The 23,220-nt window shown below is 45.5% G+C and overlaps 1 protein-coding gene and 1 long non-coding RNA gene across 6 annotated transcripts in view; one reads left to right on the plus strand and one right to left on the minus strand.

Moving 5' to 3' along the window:
• WWOX (WW domain containing oxidoreductase) overlaps positions 1-23,220 on the plus strand; it is a 1,024,395-nt gene that overhangs the window by 734,316 nt on the left and 266,859 nt on the right. The window lies entirely within an intron of this gene.
• The window catches only part of LOC149121027 (uncharacterized), a 33,976-nt gene continuing 21,356 nt past the window's right edge, over positions 10,601-23,220 (minus strand). Inside the window, exons 3-5 of the long non-coding RNA XR_016225497.1 lie at positions 21,678-21,872; positions 13,968-18,916; positions 10,601-12,652 (exon numbers count right to left, since the gene is read on the minus strand). This is a non-coding gene — a long non-coding RNA (uncharacterized LOC149121027). The remainder of the gene's footprint in view (positions 12,653-13,967; positions 18,917-21,677; positions 21,873-23,220) is intronic.

The raw sequence follows: 23,220 nt of genomic DNA on the forward strand, positions 1-23,220 counted from the left end.
TAAGCAGCTTTGGTTTTCCTAAGCTTCTGTCCTCTGATACGGCCGGTGTAGCTCAGAGGAGGTCTTAACTAGCTTGGGAAATCAAAATCTACGATAGCTAAGCAGTAAAAAATGAAAAAAAAAATTCCAGGCCTAGAAGAACATAAAACATGTATCTTTAATAAAATGGGCTATTTTCCCCTTTCTTTCTGAATATTGTCACTTACATAACATTGGTTTCTCCTCCATATGAATTCTCCGTCAGCAGTGAGAACAGCGGCAGTTATGTAGGACATTCGGGGACTGGACAGAAGAAGGAGCCATCCTGGAGCACTCCCTGGCTCCTCTCTGATCCTTCCAGGCAACGGATGCTCGCATGACAGGAGCACTGCTAGGCCATCCTGGGCCTGTGTTCACAGTGGGTACGGAAGGCCAACAAGATGCCTTGAAGAGGTTTACAGTCTTAGAAGGGGACTAGATCGTTGGGTTCTGGTATGAGAGATATGCTAGGGCTGATTCTAACTTTATTTGAATTTAGTGGACTTGGACAGATCCCCTCAACTACCCGGTCTGAACATGAAGAATGGGGAGCTGGACCGTATGGCTGTTGTTCCAAAGCATTCTTTCCTACATTTTATCTCAGTATGTTTTACATACTGAGAACTTCTGTATTAGAAATGCAAGTCCACTTGCCAGAACCCACACTACACAATCTGGTTAACAGTGTGCTGGGTGAGGCCTTTGGGGCAAGTGATGGTGATACCTTGGGAGCCAGTATTCGGCTATCAACAACACTGCAGCTCCCTTCCCTCTGTTTCACACGTTGCTCAGCCATGGTTTGGACCAGGCCAAGGACTGTGGATCTGGGGTCTTGGTCATCCCATTTCAGGGAAGGTGCAGTGCTCTTTGAGCAGATTGGCTTTCCTCATGCTCACCTTCTAAGCCAAGTGCTGGACTTGATGTCCTCTCCATCCTTCAGCACACACAGGGGGACAGGCAGTGCCCTCGACTTCCTTCCAGAGTGACAGGAGGAAGCTCAGTGTTTTCTAAGAGCAGGAGCGGGCTCCTTAGAGCAGATCCTGAGGTCCAGGAGCTCTGGCTCCAGGAGTCACCCTGTCTGCCGTGGTGGTTACACGGCAGTTACTCTGACCGACAAGGAGGCTGTCCAGGCTGGCAGGGGCCTCACATACAAAGGCACACAGATGTGAAACAAGATGCCCTGTGAGGAAACTGTGAAGGTGGAAAGAGACCCCTCTTGACCCCCTGTGCCTGAAATGAGGGGTGCCATCATTTTGGCTCCGGCGAGCTCCCAGAGGCAAGACTCGAGGAGCACCCCAGTCCCCGGGGCCTGTCCCCCCTTGTGCAGCATTTGAATTGGTGAGGCCGTCATTCTGAGCTCCTCGTGTTCAGCATTCTTCCTTTATTTTCCAGTAGTCTAGACTGATTTGGCTTTTATCTCTGTCGCTTCTTAGGAAACCATCCCCAAGCCGAGCCAAATGCCAAAACAGAGCAGGGTGGGCGACTGCTCAGACATTTCCTCCCCCACCCACTCCTCTCTCAGACTTAGCCCCTGCCTCCTCTTCCCACATGGCTACCATTTTAGTTTCTGCCTGCAGCTAATATTTCAAACGCTGTTCCTTTTCTCTTCCTTGCCTAGGCGATTCTGTAGTCGGGGGCTACAGACCCCATATCCTGCAAGGGTCTTTCTGGCACTGTTGTGAACTCAACGACCTCCCCCCTTGTTACAGAAACTGCCCATCCTCTGCTGCTCCTGAGTGTGCCCTGTCCGCCTCTCTCACCTTCTCCTTCACACTTCGGGTTCACACAGGTGAGAGGAAGCTGCGCTCAGATGGCGCCTTCCGTTTCCCAGAAGAACAGGACACTTCCGAGAGGGACCTTTCGAACTGGTGCACAGTATTTTCCTTGACAGATTTAGCACTGGCTGAGCAGATGTCTTGTTTCCAATGTCCTTGAGTGCCAGGGACCCCAAATGCTGCAGAGTCATTTCTCTTCCTGTGTCAATTTTTAATTGCTTTTGTGTATATTTACCTTTTAATTTTAAAAAGTTATATTTCGGGAGTAAAGCAGAGGATGGAAAATCTCTCTCTCTCTTTCTCCCTCCCTCCCTCCCGCCTTCTCTCTCTCTCTCTTTTCCTCATTCTCTCTCTCTCCCTCTGTCACTCTGCCTTTCAGATAAATAAATAAATCTTTAAAAATAAACCCACATTCCACGTGCACACACACAAATGCAACCTAACTGTTGTGTTGCTGAGTTAGTGGGAATAGAGTTCCTACTATTCCAACCTTGTTCCTTTGTCCCCTCCAACCACACAAAGGATATCCTCCCCCAAATGTACTATTGAACATCTAATTTATTGATTTCCAGTGGTGCTTATCACTGTAGATAATAGATCCCTAGACTATTTTTCGTCTAGATTAGTTTATAGTCAATGTCTGTACTGGCTGGAAGCATGCCTGCAACCCAGGCTGAAGCCAGGAGCTGGGAACTCAATCTGGGACCCACGGAGAGGGAAAGAACCTGGTTAGCGGCCCACCTGGGGCAATGTGAGCAGCAAGCTGGACACAGAAGCCACAGTAGGTATGGAACAGGGGCATGCAATATGGATGTGGATGTGTTGAACGCCAGCACACGGGTTTTTGAGATCAGCTCTTTGCTCCACCTAGTTCTTTGCCACACCTGCAAACCAAGCGAATCCTAATTCTTTAGTCTGTTCTTCCACAGAACAAATGGCTCGATGTGTCTAGTGAGCAGCACAGTCCTCACACTTGCCCAGCCAGTTCTTGTGTGTCTCAGAGCAGAGTGAGGCCATGGGAAGAACAGATAGAATACTGTGGAAGGCTGTGTTTGGGTTAAAGAAGACTGAGCCGGAAGACAGAATTAAAACTGAGTCTTGAAGGTGTTGACAAGCTCCCAAAGTTGACCTTAGGACCCCTCATATGGGCAGCTCTTTTGAGAACCACAGTGACTTACTGAGCACAGCGCGTAGCTCACTTCTCAGAATGTTCGATCAGAAATTATCTGACGACAGCACCCATCGCTTACCCCGTTGCAGTGGATCCACCCCGGCACCCCGCGATGAGGCATGCGGAAGCCAGCAGCCCTCCGCCTCCTCGCTTGCGGCTCAGAGAGCCTGGGCTTCCCATCATGCCGCCTGGAGCCTGTTTACGAGAACCCTGTGCCTGTCTTATCTCGGTCGGATGATTAGGAAAATAAACTCAATGGTTTGCCTTCATTGTTTCCATACTGAGGGCAGTTATTAGACATGTGCTAAAGTGTAATATCCGCTTTTTGAAACCACATTTCAAAGTTGATAGCATCACCTCCTTGAGAACATTTTTTAAGAAGCTGGGCTTAACCTATTAAGAGAAATAAAATCTGCCTGTTCATCAGTAGGTCTGCCTTACTTTTCTGTGGGTTTCTTCTCTTTTCTCAATTAAGTGTTATTTAGAAAAAGGGCCCGGTTTCAGGGCATGCCACCTCTTCCTTTCTGATTCCTGGTACCTTGGAAATGCAGGCGTTCACGGAGGAGGACCTGCGTGTTTTCGCAGTCGGGGCAGACACTCACGCCTTGTGCCTTCTGCCAGCCGCGTGGCAGTGTGACAACAGCCTCGTGCTATCCCATGACTCCTGTGTTCCTTTCGTGCACCTTTCTGTCCATCCTGTGTTTGTTGTCAAGTTCTCATTGTACACAGGCAAAGGCCTGTTCATCCTTGGAAGTTATCTGAGGTGTTGGAAAACTATTCCCTGGAAATCCTGATCATTCTGATACTGCAAACCCCACCCAGGAAGTAGCTGTTATTATGTTTTACTTCTACTCTTAGTATGTTCCCCAGCGATCTTTACAAAGTGTGTTAGTCAGCTACGTTGACGAACCCTCGATTTGAGTGTTCTGCGGTTGTGCTGAATTCAGAGATGCTAACAAAAGTAAGTCCTCTCCAGCACCAGGCCGCTTGTCTCATAGTACCTGGCCTTATGCAGTGACCTCCAGGCCTGGAAGCTGATAGCAGAAAACCTCAGTCTTCCTTTCAAGTTAGGCAGCGTTCTCTTTAGGAAAGCTCACGTCCTGGGTCCCGAGCGTAATTGAACACCCAGGTTGTACATACTGGATTTGGCTCTTCATTCTGGAAAAGAACAGTTCTCAACGTTTACATAAATGTCCTTTCCACACAGGAGTAATCAGGAAAGGTATTCTTGAAAGGGCTCTGAAAACAGACAGATAAATGCTCTTTAAGAAAAAGATAGAAAAGGAAGTAGAAATACTGCTGGAGAGGAACAGAAGTTGTGCTAAATTGTGTCTCAAAAATGATCACTGGGGCTAGCGTTGCGGCACAGTAGGTAAAGCTGCTCCCTGTGACACCAGCATCCCGTGTGCATGCCGGTCCATGTCCCTGCTACTCTGCTTCTGATCCAGCTCCCTGATAATGTCCTGGGAAAAACAGCTGACCAAGTAGTTAGGGCCCTGCCGCCCACATGGGAGACCCAGAAGTTGTTTCTGGCTTCTAGGTTCGCATCTGGCTTGGCCCCTGTCATTGTGGCTGTGAACCAGCAGATGGAAGATCCTTGTCTCTCCCTCTCTCTATGTAACTCTGACTTTCAAATAAATAATTTTTTTTATTAAAAGGATTATTTCCATTATGAACTTACTGACTTGGTTTTCTTAAAGGACTTATTTATTTGAAAGGCAGAGTGACAGAGAAAGAAGGGGAGACAGAGAATGCCTATGAATGTCTTCCATGTGTTGGTTCACTCCTTAAATACACACAACAGCCAGGGCTATGCCAAGCTGTGTCTCCCACATGGGTGACAGTGGCCCAAGCACTGTGCGTCTTCCATTGCTTCTCAGGTGCATTAGCAGGAAGCCAGATTGGAAGACGAGGTGCCGGGATTTGAACTGGTACTCTGGTGTGGGATGTCAGTGTCACAGGCAGTGGCTTAACCTTCTCTGCCCTACATTGACTCATTTAAAAATAAAAGTCACCAGATTATTTTCATAGACCCACTCGGTCAGCTTCAGAAACAAGAGTTTGGAAAGCTTCCCAAAGTCACTCCCTATTTACAAAATTACAGAGAATAGGATGAGACTGTTATGTTAATAACAAGACCTGGAACCCTTAATTTTGTGCTCTGTATCCCTCATCACATTGGAATTGCACCGCAGCCCTACAGGGCCACTGTGGTTTCCCTCTCTTCTCCAGATCAGGAAACTACTGAAGCTGAGAACTCGCCCAGGGTCACACAGCTAATGAGAAGCAAAGCCACGACATTTGGTTCCTCGGTTGGTTCTCTGACCACAGGCTTGATATACTTAGATAGGTGTTAATAAATAAGCTCAAAAGTAATCTTAAAATAAGACATCCAAGTTTTCTCTGTTTCTCAATGCTGCATAATTTCCTATTATAACAATATATCATAGTATGTTTATCCATTCCTGGTGATGAGGTTTGCTCGTCTCCATTTTGCAGCTATTACGAATACAGCTAACCAGGCATATTCTTGTATAAATATTTTTGTGCACTCATGTTTTTATTTCTTTTTGATAAATACTGAGTGTAGAATTCTTAGCTCTTAGGACGTGTGTGTCTTACGTTTTTAAGATGCTGCTGCACCGTTGTGTGAAGTGTTCATACTACTTTAAATTCCCATGAGAAGCGAGTGAGACTTCACGTTCTCACCAGAACTTACTATTTTCAGTCTTTAATTGTAGCCATTCTAGTGGTGTGACATGCTCTCTCTCTTGCTAGTTTTGCTTTCTATTTTCTTGATGACTAATGCATATTTTTATGAGTTCATTAGCCTTTCATAAATTTTCTTTCTTTGAAGTATTTATTCACATATCTGGCCTCTTTTTACAAACTTCGATTATATTTTTAATATTGAGTTATAGGAATATTAGCTACCTTTTGGATACAAGGCTTTTTTGATACATATTGTGAATTTTCTCCTAATCTGTATCTTGCTTATTTGTTCTTTAATGTCTTTTGAGGAGCAGTTTTTAACCATGATAGTGTATATTTTGTCTCTTTCTTTACATTTATGGTTAATGATTTTTTTTGGTCCTAAGAACTCTTTACAGATTCTGTAATTGATAAGACATATTCCTTTAGAAACTCCATAGCTGTCTTGTCTTTTTTTTTTTAGAAAACTTTTATTTAATAAATATGTTTCCAAAGTACAACTTTTGGATTATAGCGATTTTTCCCCCCATAACCAACCTCCCACCCACCAACCATCCCATCTCCTACTCCCTCTCCCATCCCATTCCTCATTATTATTATTATTCATTTTTAATTATCTTTATATACAGAAGATCAACTTAGTATATACTAAGTAAAGATTTAAACAGATTGCACCCACACAAACACACAAAGTATAAAGTACTGTTTTAAGACTAGTTTTACTGCTAATTCACATAGTACAACACATTAAGGACAGAGATCCTACATGGGGAGTAAGTGCACAGTGACTCCTATTGTTGATTTAACAATTGACACTCTTATTTATGACGTCAGTAATCACTCAAGGCTCTTGTCATAAGCTGCCAATACTATGGAAGCCTCTTGAGTTCACAAACTCTGACCTTATTTAGACAAGGCTATAATCAAAGTGGAAGTTCTCTCCTCCCTTCAGAGAAAGGTACCTCCTTTGATGGCCTGTTCTTTCCAGTGGGCTCTCACTCACAGAGATCTTTCATTTAGGTCATTTTTTTGCGACAGTGTCTTGGCTTTCCATGCCTGAGAAACTCACGGGCTTTTAATCCAGATCCAAATGCCCTAAGGACTGATTCTGAGGCCAGAGTGCTATTTAGGGCATTTGCCATTCTATGAGTCTGCTGTATATCCCACATATCTGTCTTTTCTACTTTTAGAATTGTGTTCCCTGTCAAATTACTTTTTGTATGTGGTGTGAGGTAATGGTCAAGCTTTATTTTTCTTCCCAAATAGATGGCCAGTTGTTTTAGTACCATTTGTTCAAAGACTAATTCTCCCATTATTGAATTTCTTTGGCACCTTTGTGAAAAATCATTTGAATGTTTATGTGTGTGTGTCTGTCTACTTCTAGACTTTCTATAGTGCTGAATTGATCCTAGATTTTTTTTTTCTCAAATATTTACTGCATTGATTGCTGTAACTTTACAGTTTGGAAGCTAGATAGTGTAAGGACTGCAAATGTGTTCTTTATTTCAAGGTTGTTTTGGCTGTTTTAGATACTGTGCTTCTACATATAAATTTTAAGATCAGCTTCTCAGTTTCATTGAAAATGGTATGATAGATTTTATTTGGTATAGCGTCGGATTTATTGATCAGTTTGAGGAAAATTGAAATCCTAACACAACTGATGGTTAAAAATCCACATGTACCTGCTTCTCCATTTATTTAAATCTTTATTTTGTAAATATATCAGTGATGCTTTATGATTTTTGACATGAGTCTTTATTTTGCTTTTTATGCTTGTTATAAGTGGCATTCTGAAATCTTTCTTCCAACTGCTTGTTGCTACTACGTAGAATTTTAGTTCTAACAAATTGGTTTTATGTGCAGTGACCATAAAACTTATTTATAAGTTCATTTCTTTTCTACTTTTTAAAAGCTTCCACGGGATTTTCTATGTTGCCTGAATACAGACAGGTTTACTCCTCTCACTCCAATTTCTGTGGCTTGTGTTTCTTTTTCTTGTCCTAATGCATTGGCTCACAGCCATACAACCATGTTGATGGAAGTGTTGAGGGCGGATCAGTTTTTCTTCACTGTGTGTGACATTAATCATAGGATTTCTGTGCATGTTCTTCATCAAATGGAGGCCGTTGCATGTATTTTTAGTTTGCTGAGTATCTTATAAATAAGTGTCTGGCTATTATTATTATTATTATTATCTGCTTATTAGAGGGATGAGACTGGATTCCAAATCCTTACGTTGCTTAGAAACCTGGCCTGAGTCAAGTTCTTTTCTCTGTGTCTGTCTGGCTCCTCACATAAGACCTTAATACTGTGACATACCATTGACGTTAGCTGGTGTCTCAGTATAACAGCATTAATGGAAGCAATGGGATTTAACCTTGTAGACTTTAAAAGAAACACCTATTCTGAACACTGAGAGTATCAGTCTTCTGCACAAGAGATAGCCAGTAGTTTATGGTTTGATCTTGTGAGACATTTACAAATATCCCAAATGATTCTACTTTTTCATATTCTACTTTTCTGTTTTTCAAAGTCTAAGTAGATCTCTGTGATCCCTGAAGAATTATGTGCAAACCAGCATTAAGATGAAAGTCTTTTATATTTGCTCTGTACCCTGGAAAACCAGCCCACGGTCTGTTTTGTTCCACTGGCTCTTAAGGTTCAGGTATTAACATAAATACAGCCCATTAACACTTGTTCCTCTCTGTCAGGACATAAATTAAGTCTGCAGGTGTTCCATGAAGCTGTACCCTTGGTACTAATTAAGTCTTGATAATTAGGTTTGTTAAATTCAGGACTTTAAGCTTATATTCCCTCTTTGGGTTACCAAAACGAAGATGTGCAATATGCAACACACACACACACACACACACACACACACGCTTTTTTTCTGCAGTTTTACTGCTGCTTCTCCATTTTCTTCCTTTATCACTACTTTTTTTCTTTTTTAATGAAGAAGAGATCAGTAACAGCACTTCACTATTTCATTAGTATGGAGTATAAATGTTGAGGTAGACTTGGCCTGCCTAGTTTCTCCATATACAGGACATCCATGCCCCTATCTATGCCTCCAAACCAAATGTACTGTTACTCATGAATGCATGCCCACATGGTTAAGAACCATGCATGTCATCTGAGAGGTTGCTATTTGCTTTCTGTAAAACTGAGATATTCCTTAGACAAGTATGTTTGAAAATGAAGCTGCCCCCCACACCCTGTGCATACACATAATTTTCCGGAGAGTCCCACTTGGAAGGCCACAGGAAACTTTGTGGGCTTCAGGTTATTTTTCATGAGTGCATGCACCAAAAAATCTTCTGATCAGAATAGCTTTTCTCTCCAGTGTCTTTCCTGTTTCGTTGCTTTACAGATCTGTTAGTCATTGGATCAGATGATTGGCAAATGCCATTTTGTATTTAGAATAAATGCTATCATCAAAGCAACTCTATTAGTATTATTATTAGTAGTATAATATTCATGGTGATCACTCTAATAGACTCTCTTCTTTCATTTGAATGACATTAAATGATGTCATAATTTTAATGAGAGATGAGAAGCATTTTCTTAAAGCACAGTGTATATGGAAGGAGACTAGTCTCAGGCAGTTGCATTCCATGTTTGCTTTAGTGATCTCTTCCAGAGAGGGACACTGATAAATCTTTAGAAGGGCTCCAGGGCTTCCATAGCATTCCTGTTGTGAAGTTTCCGAGACGGGTTTTGTGGAACGGACCTGTCTTCTCTTGTCTGTTACAGTGTACTCACATCAGGAAGTTGCCGTTTTCTCGTGAGGCCTCTTTTCTCCTTCAGGGTGGCTTTCAAAGTCCATGTTCCTGGTGCACAGTGCAGAGCACTGCTCGCACTCCTCCTGCATTCCCTGACAGCAGCAACCCAGGGAGACAAAAGGATGGAGACAAGGACAGAGAGGAAAGTAGTTTGGCTGTATGCCAAAGGGTGAAAGATCAGAGGTTTGGCTTTGCAAGGACAAGACAGTTTAATGACAGATTCAGAATAGCCAACATGTCATAGGTTACCTTTGGAGGGAGATTTTGCATTGGATTTTGGTTTGAATTCTTGTACCTTTTCCCCTCCCTCCCCGTTTCACCTCTCTCCCATTCTCCTTCTCCCCTCCCGTTTCTCTCCTCCCGTATGCATACCTAGCTGGCAGTCAGGACTCCCAGCACTGGTGTCCTGTCCAATTCTGTTCCTTCATGGCACAAGGCAAGGATGGCAGGAACCCTCACAGATCCAGATGGCATCAGTGGATAAGTGATCCACTGGACCTCACTTTCGGAGGATAAATTCCATTCCCACTCGATGAATTTTTAAACTGCAGCATTCACCATAGAATAAGGGAATAATAAACCCTGGTTATTGGGAAGCTAGCAGTAGGGATGGGGCAGAAACCTCTTGTTATACAGCTACGTGCTTGCTGTGGATTTCAGAGCCAGCAGGCAGGCTCTGTGTCGAATCTGGAGGCAATGCAGGATGCATTGCTCTTCTGCAGAATCGGGCGGTCTGGCAGGAGACCCAGCTGGGTTGGAAGCAGTCAAGTGTACTGCGCCGGGTCACCAACTTAGCCTTGTTTCTTTGCAACCAGACTACACCAAATCCCTTTGTGTCTTTGGTGGAACTCCTCTCCCGCTGCATAATTGATACTACAGGGCAGCGGCGGATGGGGAGAATGTTCCAAGTAACATTATTCCCCAAGAAAAGAATCCCCGTTGATTAATTACCTAAAGGACAAGATGATGACAACTTTTTCATCTAGCTTGGAGCTCCCCTTACATCATGCAGGCTGCAGAAGCAAGGCCAGGGCTACACAGCGTGGGGAAAGCTGGGTGAAGGCATTTCAAACGTAGATGCAGCCCAGTATACCACCGCAATGCACGCCTTCCCCTACGACTGCTGCGCAGGCCCCGCCAAAGTTTACCCCAGGCTGACTCACAGCAGATTCTGAATTTTGTCTTGGACTGCAACCCCTGTGTCACGGGAAAAGCATCTGACTGGACTTCACAGCGTATGCAAGACCCAAGCAGCTCACTCTTCCCTGCTAAGTGAAAAGGGCCAGTTCTTTTCTTCACAGAAATCCTCTCTCCCACCCACTGTCGTCTTCTATGAATGAAAGCAAATCTCTCGTGGTCCCCTGTCCTCGGCCCCTTCAGCAGCCTTGTTGCACGTGTTTCTGGGCCCCTCCACCTAAGCTGAGCTGATCTTCTGAAGTGTAGGGGAAAGGGAGCAGGGACTGGACTGTTTCTCGATGTCTTACAGAACAGCAAGGGAGTCCCAGCAGGGTCTGGCATCCACCTTCCTAGGTGTGACCTGGAGATCCATTCACCCGAGATACTGCCTGACTCACACCGCTTCTTCCCTCTGTGTCCTTCGGCTGGTAGGTAAAGGGGCGGAGGTAGGCCGCTTGGAAGTTCCTTTCCAACCCAGCATGTTCATAACAAAGTTCAGATAGTGTGATAACTGCTCCTTCAACAAATGCTCACCAAGGACCTACTAGGACAAGACGGGCAGTTAAGATGGACAAGCTGAATGCAGAAAACCAAGGTTGGAAGCAGAGTGGGAGAAGATCTGTAAACCCTGCTGATGTGAACCCAAAACAGGCAGCTACAAGTGCTGCCCCAGAAGTGACTGGGGTAAATGAGGGAGAAAAATCCAACCATCCCGGCCAGAGAAGCCAAGCCTCGTGGAGGGACACAGAGAAGGAACTTTTATGTGGGAATTTCCAAACAGCAGTGTTAGCCTTAGAGAAATGAGGCCCAAAAAATAAAGACGGCGACCATCATACATTCCTTTTAATATTGAAGGCTTTTGTTTTTATTCTATTCTATTTTATTGCAGAAGCATTAAGTTTATGAAATAGAAACCTTTGGGGAAAGACCTGTCAGTTTCAGATCAGGTGCTTTTCCAGCCCTGTTGAAGTTTCTGGACAGAATTTCATGCTTCTCTGCTGCATATTCCGTCCTCTGCTTCTCCTTCGACCCCAGCAGTAGGAGACAGTAATTACTTCTGCCCACTGGGACCGCCGTAGTGGCACAGCATGCTAAGCCCATGGGCCAGCATCCCATAGGATTATTGGGTCAAGTTCCACATGCTCCAGTTCTAACCCAGCTCCCTGCTAATGGACCTAAATAAACAAGTTTATCTTACCACTATAAGTGATGGATATGTCAATTTAACCAACACACAACCACATTCTATGCCATTGCTTATTCCTAGGTAGCCCAAATGTGGAAGCTGGTATGGTGAAAACAGCCCTGAGAGTTGAACACAATTCAGTCTCTGCCCAACCCTGTCTTATTTACCTTTCAGAGTTTATTTTCTGCAACTGCACACTGCGCTTGATAATAGCAAGCATGAAGCATGCAGACTGAGGAACTGGGATAATGACAATAACAGGCATAGTAAAAATTGTAACCATGAGAGCATCTTGGGCCACATCATGTCTTGGGTTCCTATGGTATGCCAGACTCTGGGGAACATCCTGTTTGGTTTCAGAATTCTATGGGATGGGTACTGTTGTCCATCCTGATAGATGGAGGCAGGTCTGATGGTACAGGGCAGGTAAGTCATTTTCTCTGGCCACCTAGAGTAAGCAGAGATTCGCCATGCCTTGCAAATGGTTAGAGCCCCATAAGCTGTAATCATCACATCAACAACATCTTGATCGTATGTTTGCCATTTCTGAAGCCAGGAATCACCCCAGTGAAAGGTACTAGGGAAACCCTTTCTGAAGGAAATGGCTGTTGAACTCCTGACAGATGCAGAGTCAAACCATTGCTAAGATCTTTAATCAAAAGTTGCCAGTTGTAGGTGCTTGTGATGTCATTGCTCAGTTGGTCTTGTGATGTCCTTGGGGATGGGGAAGAGCACAGTCATTAGGAAGGTTAGTACTACCCATCCCAGGTTCGCTGCTTCCCGGGCATTTGTGCTGTGATTTGAGTGGCCAAGCATTGAATCAAACTGGGACCTGTGGAGAGAGGAATGGGGGCAAGTAGTCACTGGGACAGTGGGTGTGAGTCAGGACCTTTAGTTACTCTGGCTGTGGGCCCTCCTACTTACAACTTTCTAAAATTCTCATGCTTTTGTATCAGGCCTTTTCATCAACATTTGGTTCAATGCCACTCCATGTTTCTCAATTAAGTACAGGGAAGAAAACAACCATTTCTTTTTTCCTTTAAAAAAAAAATCACTTTTCTCCTCTTTGTTGATGTCACTTCCTTTTCCCGCTTGGGGCTCCTCCTGGTTCTCTGCATTAATTGTTCCCATACTGCCAACAGAGCCCCTTGTCCTGGGGCATAATTATAACCATATAACGCATGAAACATACATGTAACGTAAATGGTCATAGATTATGCTGCATAAAATATATTTTCATTTATTCTAATTCATGTTTTCAACTGGAAGACTGAATCTCTGAGACTTGCATTTTAGGGATCAGTTTTAAAATTCATGCAGTGAGATATTCTCTGACCCTGGCTTGGGATGGTTCTAGATGAAGACTTGTACCCAGGAAACCAAACTGCTGTCCTGGGCATGGGGCTGATGGCAGACCCAAGGAGAAGAAAAGAAGAGAAAATTGCACACTAATCTCAGTTATGCATCGTGGCCACACATATTTGATTCCAAGGTGAAGCAAATTGAAAAGAAAAACTCAGCACTTAAAAAAGAAATGTAAATCAAATGACTGTTGATGGCCCCTGAAAGAATCTTTCTATTAATAAAAGGATGGACCATGAACTCCCTTTAGCATAGGATATAACTGAAGGCACAAAAGAATCGTGTTCTATTTATAGAATTTATTTGAAAGAGAACATGTTAGAATGATGGGCCAAGGGGCTTCCGATTTCACATGTTCATGGCATCAAAGGCATTCCCACCCCAATTGTCAAAAGGCAGCCCAAGTTGTAAGTGTTGGAGCCCCCAGCCATCTCTGACTCCTCTTCCCATGTCTTAATTAATTAAAGGACCAAAGGACCAGAAAGAAGAAATAGCTCTGCATTAGGCACTTTGATGTCTGAGCGATGAGTACAGGCATAAAAGGATGAATGAGTGCTGAATGAGTGAATGAATGAATAAATGAATGAGTGACATAAGCGACAATGTTTCTGCCTTCGTAGTTAGGAACCTCGGGTGAATTTAGGAGTCTGAGGGGGAATCCCACCGATGCCCTGTCCAGCCAGGGTTGCTCTATGAACCTTCAGCCACCTAGGGGCGCATGGGGTGGCTCCAGCCCCTCGCCCCTCCCCCCAACACCCGTGCTCCCAGCCCTCAAGGTGAGTTACCTCCCAGAGCCTTTTTGTAACTGTGCTGTTTTGTCTTCATCAAGGAGAAGTGGGAGGCACAGCAGAATTCAGCTGGTGAGGGAAGCCTCCTGGCCTTAAATCAGTGACTTTGTTGAAGCGTTAGGGGAGCCCAGCAGGAAGGAGTCTTTGATGTGCAAATGTAGCTGCTTAGGATTTCCTCTCATTACCCCTCCCAGCTGCGGTTCTCCAGGGTCCTCCCAGCCCCGCCTCCTGAGGAGCCTTGTGATCAGACTGGGCTGGCTTAGTCCTCTGCCTTCACCTGTCCTGTTACAGCTTCAGCAGAGAGCACTAAGACATCTTCCCAGGATGATGGAAAGGGGAGGGAAGTACCATAGAAAGAAAAGGAGCAGAAGCCCCCCAGCCAGATTAATGGAAGAGAAAGATTGTTAGGGTATGGGAAGGACCTCACCCGTTCTCTTCAACTCCAGGAGTTCCTCCCACTCTTAATGATGTGACAAGGTCTTCTGGCCTTTTCACCGAAGCTGTTTCATTCAGTTGCTCAAAACCAGCTCTGGGTTCAACCAGGAACAATATACCACACTCCCTAACTGCTGTCCTCCTCCTGCGTGTGTCATCAAAGAAACATTCACAAAGATGCTGTTACTGTTTAGTAAAGACAACTGGGTGAGTCCATAGAGGAGACAGCCATTAATTTAGATACAGCCAGGAGGGCATCTCCACAGAGATCCCAGTTAAACAGAGCCATGGATGAAACGGAGCACGTTTGAGGGTAGAGAGACCCAAAAAATGGGGAAGAGGGAGCAGCAGCAGGGTGAAGCCCAGGGCAGGACAAGGGTGGTCAGAGTCTCCAGCTGCAAGGGCTGGGGCTTGGGATCACAGTGAGTAGGTGAGAGAGAGGAGCCGGCAGCTGGGAGCAGCTCAGGCACAGCTTTACAGCCTTGGGAAGGAATTTGGACTGACTTCTGCAGTTATTGGGGTCATGCCCTGGCAGACTAACCCATGGATGGGTTTAGAATCCAAATTGCAGGGTAACCAGGCTTTGTAGTCTTAATCACAGTTGAAACCAGGCTGGTAGGGCCTCGGGTGTACCAACCTCCCTGTTTAAGAGCTAGCAAGCACCTGCTGTGTCCCCTTGTGCCACGTGATCGTTCTGAATGAGAGACAAGCACTTGACAGGCACGCACACGTGGTGAGATGCCAAGGTGTAGGGGCGGGCAGGGACTAGAAATCCGGATCCCCTTTGGTAAGAGTGGCCTTCGAGCCTCGTGGGCTCTCTGTTCAGCTGTTAAGATTGTTATTAAACTTTATGGACCATAAACCCCACAGAAACAAGGAGAGGGAACAACCATGCTATTAGAGGAGTGTCAAAACAGGAGCCGTATTTCACAGCCTGAAAAGTCCACACCGCCAGCCTCCTGCGGGTCCCGCGCATCTTCGGGCTGATTTTAACCCTCAACCTCTCTTTTGCCTCTGAGTGAAACTCACCATTTGGCACACAGTTTTTCTGGAAAAGATGCTCCTCTTAGGTGAATGTCCCCTTTGAAAAATCCAAACCGAGGGTCCCTATCCTGAAAGGATGCAGGTGTCGACCCCTGTGCCCAGCCCGCCCCCACCTGTGTGTCTCTTACGAGGAGCTTGTGGTTCATCCCTCAAACAAAAGCATGCATCCTGTTTGGAACGGGACACGGAGATTGTCCAAATGTGAAGCATCAGGCAAGCAGGACCATGACAAGATGCCATACATATCCCAGGCCTGTGAGTGTCCAGCAGACAATAAATGCAGTGTGGCCGACCATCCCTTGCCTGCATGTTTCCAAAGTGTTCATTTGGCAAAATAAGAAACCTGGTGAATGGCAAGGAGATTCCTGGGGTGTCATCTCCTAACATCCAAGCATGCCATTTCACCCGTATTTTGTATTTAATCAAGTTCTGCAGGCTGTAGTTGCATTTGATTTCATTGTTCAAGAAACCCAGATATCACAGATTTATCTGATTTTTTTGTCCTGAATGAAGGTAGTAATCCTTGGTGCTTTTCCACATGTTCCTTTCTTCTGAGGAGGACTCTTCTCTGCCTCTCCAGTGTCAGCCATGGGCAGGTGACGTGTGCTGGGGAAAGACCCCTGTACACAAGTGTTACTTCCTGGGGAGACGGAAAAGTCGTTTGTGGGAATTCGACACTTTCCCCTACAGCACAGTCAGGGACTCACATCCTCAGGTGGATCCTCCGTCATGCAGGGTCCCTGTGCAATTACTATCAACAGAGGCCCGCACCCATCTGTTGTGGATCTGTGGCATGAGCAAGAGGGAAGCTTTTGCTATGTGAAGTCACTGAGACGTGGGAGTTGTGCCTCACTGCCACAAAACCATGCCCATCATTATCAGAACAGGGTGGGCCGCTTCCTTTCAGGAGAGGGCATCACAGGCCTTTTATTCCCAGAGCAACAGCAGTGCTTCCCTTTCCAGGAAAGCATTTTATTCCCATCATGGTACCATATTTGCCTGTGGGAGCCTGTTCCCATTCCAGTGCATGGTTAACCTTGTGTTGCGGGGGCATCCTCGTGCTGTTTTGTTAGGCGTGACAAAGTAATCTTTTCTTTTTCTAGATAACTTAGGGTGACCCTCCCTGCCTTCTGAGGAAACACAAAGGTGCCAAAATTACAGTGGTTGAAAGGTTGAGAAGTTGGAGAGGTCTAAAGAGAGAGGCGGGCAACACGTTTGGCAGTAAGGTACCGTAAGACCCTTGGGACATTTCCCCTCAATAGTAATGTAAGAAACACCACCACGTCCTTCACTCCCAGTGCAATGTGTGCAGGAATCACGGATCTCTTGTGGGAAACAGGGGGAGTTGGTCCTCATTGCCAGGGATCTAGACAGTGAACAAAAGGCAGAGGTTAGAAATCCAGATTATGAACAGGTAGCCCACACTGGCCTGTGGACCTTACACTGACAAACCCTGAATAGAGTAGTCAAGTGTGTTGGCCTCCCGAGCCCCAGCCACTCCACTCCCTCCCGAAACATCTGGGTTCTGAATCCAGTCACATGACCTTGAAGTCACGTGCACTTCAGGCATGTTTTCCGCAGGCTCTGAGCTGTAACTTCCTTATCTGTGAAGTGGAACTGATGCCATGAAGGGTTGCTGACACATAGCCATAATCAGTGTTAGGTCTTATTTCTAGAAACTCAACAAATCACCAAGTTGTTTAGAAGCTGCAATGACAGTGATTATATGAATTGAAGTCTGAATGTGCGTGGGGCACCACGCGTAGGGCATTCTGTGTATTATTGTTTTATTGCATCCTTACAGCGACCCTGTGAGGTGGTGGCTGTTATTATCTGCATTTTTGCAGATGGCAAATCTGGGCCTCAGAGAACTTGCCCAGGGTCATGTGATTAGCAGGTGGTGGATCTAGGGATTTTCGGCTTCTTTCACCCACACCACTTGGGGTGCCTGCCATCCGGAAATGCCAGTTCCTCCTCTGTCCCCTTGATGTCTTGTCAGAGGCATAACCGGCAGGCCTGTGTTCCCAGCACTGTAATTTAGCATGGCAGTCCAGGGAAAACACCTTGTGGAATTTCATTTCTTATCATTTTATGTCCCCTTTAATTTTCATTTAAGTTCCCCTCTGTAAAAGGCAGTCCCTTCAGCTCTCATAAAACTTTATGGTCTTTACTTGTGATTAGGCAATGGTAAAATTGATTCTCTAAAACCAACTTGTAGTCAAGTTATGTAATTAGCCAATAAGGGAGGCTGTGCGAGTAAGATGTACAAGGATCTCCCTCAAGAGGTCAGACGACTATCATTGGTTAGATGCCGTTATCTTTAAAACACCATCAGCTTGGAAAACACTATCCATTAGCAAGAGATCAGAGCAATGAGAAACCTCAAAAGGTCGAATGGTCCATTCTAAAGGCTCCACAAAGAACTCAGCATCCCAGAAGGACGATTAGCCTTCCATCTCTGGGGCTGTCTGAGAGCACAACAGGTCGGAACATTTTTTTCTTTAGTGAATTAACCCATTGGATTTCAGCGCTCACTTTTGCTTCTGGCAGACGCAGCATCGCACATTACATCGTAGCAGAAGGGGTCTGGGTTTTGATCACGCACCCACCAAAGCTGAAGCAGCAAAAGGCGATCTGAGGTCCCAACCTTGCAAAGAGATGGGTTTGTGATTACTTCCCTTGCGAGTTTGCTTATTTCTTCCTGGAGCCAGAGTTCCCAAGACGTCGGCCAGCCCATTTCTGCCTCCCCATGGCATGTGACCAAACTGTGTTCCCTAGCCTCTCTTGCATTAAGTGTGACCATCTAACTGAATCCTGGCCAATAGGATGTTAGTAGAAGTGATGTCAGGCTCTTGTGAACCTGACCCATAAAAACCCATCGTGCAAGCTTGGTGCAAGCAAGCGTGACGACTTTGGAAGCTAAAAGGTAAAAATGGTGGGGCCACAAAATGAGCAGAGCCAGCGATCCTGAGTCACTGCACAGAGCAAAGGCACCCAATGAGCAAAAGCAGTCATCTGGGACTTCATGTGAAAAATCTTTGGTTGCTTCACAGCGGCAGCCGCTCCCCTAAGTAATCCCTGAGCTCCTACTGGAGTTTTGGGCAAGAACTGGAGACAGAAAATTCCCTGGTATTACAGGTCAGTCTGAGGATCATGAGCACTGGGGCTTGACATCCACATGGGAAATGGAGTACATGGAGTAGGGACTTACCGTTCCGTTGTAAGTGTGTTCTCCCCTCGCAGGAATCCTCCCAGCTCACCTGTCCCAAGTAGCCACTCACGTGTTCTCTCTCCCATGACTCTACCTTGTGTCTCTGCCGAGGACTTAGCACTTCCTGATACTCTTCAGCCATCGCTTATTGTTTCAGTCTTCCACGGACGAAAGGCTGCAGGAAACCAGGAGCTTCATCTGTCTTGTCCACTCTTAGGTCTTCTGCCTTAACGTTGTGCTTGGTACACAGCAGGAGCTGCTTAAAGATTGACAAATGCATGAATGGGGTAGTTGAGGCATGAACACCAAACTTTTGAGACAGTTCCAGTTTTATGTAGTTTTCTCTATTTTCAATAAACAGAGTTGCTTACATAACTAAAATGAGAATTGACACTGTTTAACCAGTACATAGTGAGTACTGAGTACGAGCCAGGAGTTGTGCCAGGCACCCATGGATACAAAAGGGAAAAACCACTGACTGCTTGCGAACAGCATTTGGGCCAGTAGTGTTGCAGAGATGTCAAGTCAGGCAAATCCTGGGTGTATGTGTTAGCTGGTAAGATACTCATTCATACCAGAAACGTGGAGAGTGAATGCATTAGCCTAGTATAGAAGTACAGAGAAGGACTGGGGTGGCAGTAGGGATGGATAGGCTATCCTGGGTCAACAGAGATCAAGGTACAGCCTTAGCCATGTTGCCATTAAGAAATTGCAAAAAAGAATGCAAGACCAGCCACATTTTCTTTCATGCTCTTCCTCATTCCTTCCACAACGTGATACCCAGACTAGATCCTTGATCATTTGTGTATTACTGCTGTACACATTGAGAGCATTCCCTCTGCAGGATGGTTTCAGTTATCAGTTATTAACAGAATTGGGTTACCTGGTCTATATCTTGGCTGATCCAATTCCCTAAGAACTGAATGTTGAGTGTCTGTAATTCAAAAGGCCCCTTTCATAGGAGCCTGGGGGATTGTCCATCTAAATGTCTTAATTGTTCCTCTACAGGGCAATCATAAATGTAAAATAGCTTCATATGGCTTGATTGTTGATAATGACCCTGTCCTTCTAATGAGGGTGGCCAGTGAGCCTGATCGGAACCTCACTGAGAAAATGCTACCCTGCAGATCAGCATGCCAAATGTTACCAGGGTCCTGGGCATTTCAGCTTTTTAACAAATGAAAAATTGCACTGTAATGTTGCTGGTTCCTATGGGCACAGTAACAGATGATGTCATTCATGGTTTAAGAAGAGAAGCAGGGCGCTCATCCCTTGGGGAAGGTACTGTCAGTGTCTTCCTGACCAAAGCTATTCCTTCAGCATTTCTTCACCAGCTCACAAACCATCATCTGCCTTGATCGGGCCTTTGCTTGTTGCAATAACTTGGATAGGGAACTCGGTAACTCGCCAGTCTTCAGCCTCCGATTTTCTATCTCTGTCACCACAGCGTTATAACAAGCTGGACATTCAAGGAAGAAAAATGGGGAAGCTTGAATTTTAATTTGCTTTTTCTTCACACACACACAAAAATCCCCTAAGCTCAATCAATGCTCTGAAGGCCAATAGATAATGATGGTGGGGCCTTGGATTTCCCACCTATTGTTTCCAACTCTAATTAGGAAAAAGGAATTCGGGACCATTGTCTTCTGGCAGTGTGCAGACACGATGTTATCATTGTGTTTACAGAGGTGGTCAGACTCCCAGCACTGCGTTCTCCCCACAGATAACCGTCCCATCTTGATAAAACAATGCCCTTAGCTGCATCCTAAATGCGCGGGGGCACGAGGAAGACCTTCTGCTGACAGCAGGGCGGAAGCCACAAGCTCACAAACAAGTTTGCAGGTCAGGAAGTTTTAATCAGTTCGTTCTACTACATGAGCTATGATGGATGGAGGCCCGTTTCAGAGGGGTTTCCTTTAGCAAAAACAATAATATCATGCTTTCAAGAACCTGGTTCGACAGCTGAAAGCAGTGATTAATCCCCAAAAGTCAAACATGGGAAGACTGGCAAGATGAGATTATTTGCCGAGTATAATTAGCCACAATTATCACAGTAAAGAATTGGAGAGTGGGGGAGGGAGGATTCTGCTCTCAAGGAAAAATATTTTGTGAAGGAGACCTTACCAGTATTGTGGCCATGGCCATGTACTTTACCTTCCTGTCGATCTTGGAGACGGGTACGAGCGAAGAGACACATAATTGAATTATAGCAGGGCAGCAGACGTAAATTGGGATTGTCCCAGACCAGAAAGGATGAAACATCTCCCTGTCTTTCAGTAAGAATGCAAGACCAGCCACATACTCTTAGATCTGGAGAGAACCGAAGTGGTCACAGCTGGGATGGAGTCCAGACTAAAACTCTGATAAATTATGGGAGAGCTTATCCAACTATAACAACCCAGGATCAGGAAAATACTCTCCCATTTTCCACTGCTTGGGGTTGCCAGTGTTGGAAAGCATTTATTCTAAGTGGAGAAAATATTTTCCCAAAGAGGCTCAACTACCTGGAAAATGCAGGTGTGACAGAGGAGGGCCTAACAGTCAGGATCTGGTTTCCCTCTTTTCCTCTCTTGCGTTGTTTCCCTCAATACTGGCACCGTTTTCTGATGAGCTCACTCTCCGGGTGCCAAGATGATAGTCAGCATCTCTGTCCAGGATCCATACAGTAAGAGAACAGGACTGTCTCCTCCGGGGATTCAGCCCAACCTGGCTGGGATCACCTGCCCTCTTGGACCAACCCCTGGCCAGGGAGACTGGGGAGCTTGCAAAGGCTAGGGTCTCCGAGTGCGCCCTGGGCTGGGTGCTGCACATCCTTTGTCTCTGTCCTGAACGTGTCCAGGGCTCTTGAAAGAGCTGCCTGTTACAAAGGCTTATTCTAACCTCGCAAGACTGGCTGCAGAGTGCTCGCTGCAGTTGTATCTGTTCATGATGGTGTTCTTGTTAGGTTTTATTTTAATGATAATAGCTAATGCAGTTCTCTGGTGTCAGCTTCATCTTGAGAACACTTCATACCTTACCTTGTCCTATCCTTAGGGTCCAGAGGATCTCTTTCTCCATTCCCATTTTCTGGATGAGGAAGTTAATGTTCAGAAGACTCAAGTCACTTGTCCTAAGCTCAGGGTCCCCAGTTGACGTGGACATTTGTCTTTATCTGGTGGTTCATTAGCAGGGTCTCCAAGTCTGAGCGTTTCTTCTTGTCTTTCCTGAGCTGCCTGTTGTGGGAATACAGAGATGGAGCTGATTTTGTTACCTGTAGTAAGACGAGTAGCTTTCTGGTTGGAATCTGGGTAGAAAAAAGAACTGTGGTCTAAGGTGGAAATGTGGTCATGACACTGGCCGTGCAACCTCATTAAGTTCGGGTGTAGCAGCAGCGTCCAAGCGGCCGTTCCTATTTGTCACTTCAGTTCAGATTAGTAACTCCTATCTGAGGTCCCATCCTGGTGCTAGCAATAACAGCATCAGGAACCACAGTAACCCGCAGATTTTGCGTAATTACATGTGGCTAGGCTCTGTGCTGTTCCCATAGGTGCATTTAATTCCTTCAGCTTTTCTCTTAGATGCAAGTACCCTCTTAGCACACTTCACAGACGAGTAAATGCAAGCTCAGAGAAGTTAGGCAGCTCGCCCAGGATCTAGCAGAGGGCAAGCTGTGGCTTTTAGAATTGGCCTGCGGAATCTCTGCCCTTGCGAACTTTACTGTGTTGTGGAGTAAAATCAGTCTGTCTGTCTGTCTGTCTGTCTCTCTCTCTCTCTAAAGATTTGTTTATTTGAAAGGCAAAGTTATACAGACAGAGATGGAGAGAAAGATCTTCCATTCACTATTGACTCCCCAGATGGCCACAATGGTCAGGGCTAGGGCAGGCCAAAACCAAGAACCAGAAATTCAATCTAGGTATCCCATGTGGATGGCAGGCAGCCAAGTAGGTACCTGGGCCACCTTCTTCTGCCTTTCCAGGCCCATTAGGGAAAATGGACCAGAAGGAGAGCTGCCGGGACTCGGACCAGCTCTCCAGTATGGGATGCCAGTAAGGCAGATGCAGCTTAACCTGCTGTGCCATGACACCAGCCCCAGAAAAAAATCTCTTGAAAAACATCAGTGGGGCGGATGTTTAGCCTAGTGGCTAACACACTGGTTAAGACTCCCATGGCCTACAGCAGACTGCTGGGGTTCAGTCCCTCACTCTTGCTGCTGACTCCAGCTTCCTGCTAATGCAGACCTTGGGAGGCTGAGGTGATAGCTCAGGTCAGTGAGTTCCTGCCACCCATGTGGGAGACCTGGATTGAGTTCCTGGATCCCGGATTTGGCCCCAGCTCAGCCCTGGCCATTGTGGGCATTTCAAGGTGAGTATGAACCAGCAGATGGGAGTCCTCTCTGTCTCTGTCAAATGAAAAAGAAAAAAATTGAAAGCCATAACTTCCCTCCCACAGCTGTCATTGATCTTAGGGGGCTTTTGTTTCCTATGTGATGATGCAGGGGGCCAAGCATCTGTTAACATTTCAGTTACCCAGTGTATCCGGTTGGTTATGCTTATGTTAATTCCCACTCCCGAGCTTCAGCAT

The sequence above is a fragment of the Oryctolagus cuniculus genome, chromosome 18, assembly GCF_051225735.1.
Source record: "Oryctolagus cuniculus isolate XC-2025 breed Fujian yellow rabbit chromosome 18, ASM5122573v1, whole genome shotgun sequence".
Taxonomy (NCBI): Eukaryota; Metazoa; Chordata; class Mammalia; order Lagomorpha; family Leporidae; genus Oryctolagus; species Oryctolagus cuniculus.